Source organism: Pelecanus crispus, chromosome Z (assembly GCF_030463565.1).
Source record: "Pelecanus crispus isolate bPelCri1 chromosome Z, bPelCri1.pri, whole genome shotgun sequence".
Lineage (NCBI taxonomy): Eukaryota > Metazoa > Chordata > Aves > Pelecaniformes > Pelecanidae > Pelecanus > Pelecanus crispus.
In genome coordinates this window covers 43,529,246-43,532,376 of record NC_134676.1, presented here as the reverse complement: position 1 = coordinate 43,532,376, position 3,131 = coordinate 43,529,246, and the positions used below count along the sequence as shown (strand labels likewise).

The following is a 3,131-nucleotide window of genomic DNA, read 5'->3' as shown; positions in this document are numbered from 1 at the left end:
ACTCACCTCTGATGACATGAAAGAAAAAAATTAAATATGCATTACTTATTTTTTAGTGTTCTTAACCCTACCCTCAGTTCCTACAAAGATGGCACAATAACGAGATAGGTGAAGGTAAAACCTAGGCACTTTGCAAAATACTCCAAAGCAGCTATTAAAAAACACTTTAAAAGAAGTACTTACTTTTTTAGCCAACATTTTCAATGTATTCTAGTTGCCAGAGGTATAGCCCTAAATTTAAATTCTATGTGATTTCTTTTTGGTAAAAAGAAAAATCAGAAGGGATAAAACCCAATCTTGGTTATGTGATTGCTTCCCTTTATAACCTTCAACACCTACAGATGTTGTAACTGGAACCCTGGTACTTCATTTCCAAACTACAGACTTCTTCCTTTTCAACTAAAAGGAGAGGTCTTTTAGCAGTGAGCTGTAGCTGGACATGTAAGTCCTTACTGAACTGAAAACAATCACTAGACACATAACCAGCCCTATCCCCAGCAACAGAAACCCCTCAGTTCAACCACCCATAGATAAAAGGCTGGGTGTACAAGAAGCCAGGAAATCACTGGGCCCAACCTACTTGCAACAAAATGATTAATAACTCCATTTGACTAAGTCCTCTTTCTTAAATACCTCTGGCACATGACTATTCAGCAGATTTAAGTAAAAGATAAGGTTTAAGTGGTAACACAACAACAGACTCTTTGATCAAGGCTAACAAAAACAAAATTTTGAATTAGAATATTTTTAATATGATGAAAAAAAATTTGACTAATTTTTTTCTTGCTTGACAGAAACATTCTCACTTCTCTTTAAAGTAAATGGGTTAGACATCAAGCCAAACATTTTTTCCAGTCTGGAATTACAAGACTGGATGAAACAGGGTTTCATAATTGGAGCTGTTTTTACCCTGAATCCTGGGGGTGTTACTTGGCATGTTAAAAAAAAAAAAAAAAGCCACCTAGTGGTGCTTTTGTGGGACCAAACCAACACAACTATATATATCAAGTACAGCAGGAATCTCTTAATTGACTGGCTCTAGTGTTCTTTCATAAAAACAGAGGAGTACGCCACAGTGGAAGATGCTGGATTCCCCTAACGAACCACTGACCCTTTCATGTTGTTCTAGAGCAGCCAGAGAGCAAGGTGCAACTTTTGAGCATGTCTTGTTGTAACGCTCTGCAGTCTTGCAAGAAACCTCTTTTTCTCCTCTCACCAGTAGTCAGCAGGAGAGATGCAAATGGGAAATGAGGGAATTGCGTGTGGAACAGAAAAAGTATCATTTCAGAAAAAGCATCATGTATTCTAAAAACAATATCTGAGAGTTTGAAATCAACAGAGGAAATATAGACATATCACCATCTCATATGACCTCTAATGTGTCATTCCTCGCTATACATATTGCGCTATATATATTGCGCTATATATATTGCGCGGTCTCTGTGGCGCAATCGGTTAGCGCGTTCGGCTGTTAACCGAAAGGTTGGTGGTTCGAGCCCACCCAGGGACGGAGCGGGTTCTTTTGAGGTTCAACAAGGCCAAGTTGAGGTTCAACAAGGCCAAGTTGAGGTTCAACAAGGCCAAGTGCCAGGTACTGCACTTCGGGCACAACAACCCCATGCAACACTACAGGCTTGGGGAAGAGTGGCTGGAAAGCTGCCTGGCCGAAAAGGACCTGGGGGTGTTGGTAGACATCTGGCTGAACATGAGCCAGCAGTGTGCCCAGGTGGCCAAGAAGGCCAACAGCATCCTGGCTTGGATCAGGAATGCTGTGGCCAGCAGGAGCAGGGAGGTGATTGTCCCCCTGTACTCGGCGCTGGTGAGGCCGCACCTGGAATGCTGTGTCCAGTTTTGGGCCCCTCAATACAAGAAAGACATTGAGGTGCTGGAGCGTGTCCAGAGAAGGGCAACAAGGCTGGTGAAGGGTCTGGAGAACAAGTCTTATGAGGAGCGGCTGAGGGAGCTGGGGTTGTTTAGTCTGGAGAAGAGGAGGCTGAGGGGAGACCTTATCGCACTCTACAACTACCTGAAAGGAGGTAGTAGTGAGGTGGGTGTTGGTCTCTTCTCCCAAGTAGCTAGCGATAGGAAGAGAGGAAATGGGCTCAAGCTGCGCCATGGGAGGTTTAGGTTGGATATTAGGAAAAATTTCCTTACGGAAAGGGTGGTCAAGCATTGGAACAGGCTGCCCAGAGAGGTGGTGGAGTCCCCATCCCTGGAAGTGTTCAAAAAACGGGTAGATGTGGCACTTCGGGATATGGTTTAGTCTAGTCTACCCTTGATTGGTTTAGGTGGGCTTGGTAGTGTAGGTTAATGGTTGGACAAAAATCTCAGTCTGGTACTGAGTACAGCAGACAGTCACCTTGCTCTTGCCTGCCAGACCCAGTGTGAACCATACATAAGCTAGCTACATGGTCTCACAGTTTACCCTTTGTATGCAGGTGAATGGCACATCTATTCTCATGCTCTCCTTTAACCAGACTTAAGGATGAAGGTAAGTTCACAGCTTGTTTGCTTCCTGTCTATAAATGTAAAATGTCATGTCAGTCTTTGTCTAATAAGCTAAAGGACCAAGCACATATATCAGCTAGAATATCCTTTCCACCAGTACTCAAACAAATACTTTTTATAATTTCTTCTATTCTGCATAAATTGATCACAAATCCCAGTGGCTTTCCATCTCCACAATCATGAAACATCTTTTGATTAGCATTGTATTTGCTCATGTGAATATATGAATGTGTGCGAGTGTGTACACATGTGCATAAGAAGGGAGAGAAAAAGTTGAACACATTCTCATATTTAAAACAGTGACTGTTAAATCCTGTCAGAATGAAGCATATTGCCCCAGAAAAGGACAGACTGGCTTGAAAGGAAAGTGTGACAATAAAACAAAATAGTCTAAAGCACAACTTTGAATCAGTTAATATAGTGGCACTTTTACAGCTGAGTTTGCATTTAATAAAATCAGATTCTTTACTGAAAAGGAAGAAATATACTTTGTCTTATGTTTGTATAAAACTTTGGGAAAAAAAGATACAGGAACTCTTACACTGCGAGAAGAATGTTGCACTATTTTTTATCATATGACAAAAAAAGTTAAGGTCTTTTGGTCTCTTAATTACAGAATTATC

The 3,131-nt window shown here is 41.5% G+C and overlaps 1 non-coding gene across 1 annotated transcript; it reads left to right on the top strand.

Moving 5' to 3' along the window:
• Positions 1-1,436: 1,436 nt before the first annotated feature.
• On the top strand, positions 1,437-1,510 carry TRNAN-GUU (transfer RNA asparagine (anticodon GUU)). Its single transcript has one exon. It is a non-coding gene; the product is annotated as a tRNA-Asn (tRNA).
• The last annotated feature ends 1,621 nt before the right edge of the window (positions 1,511-3,131 follow it).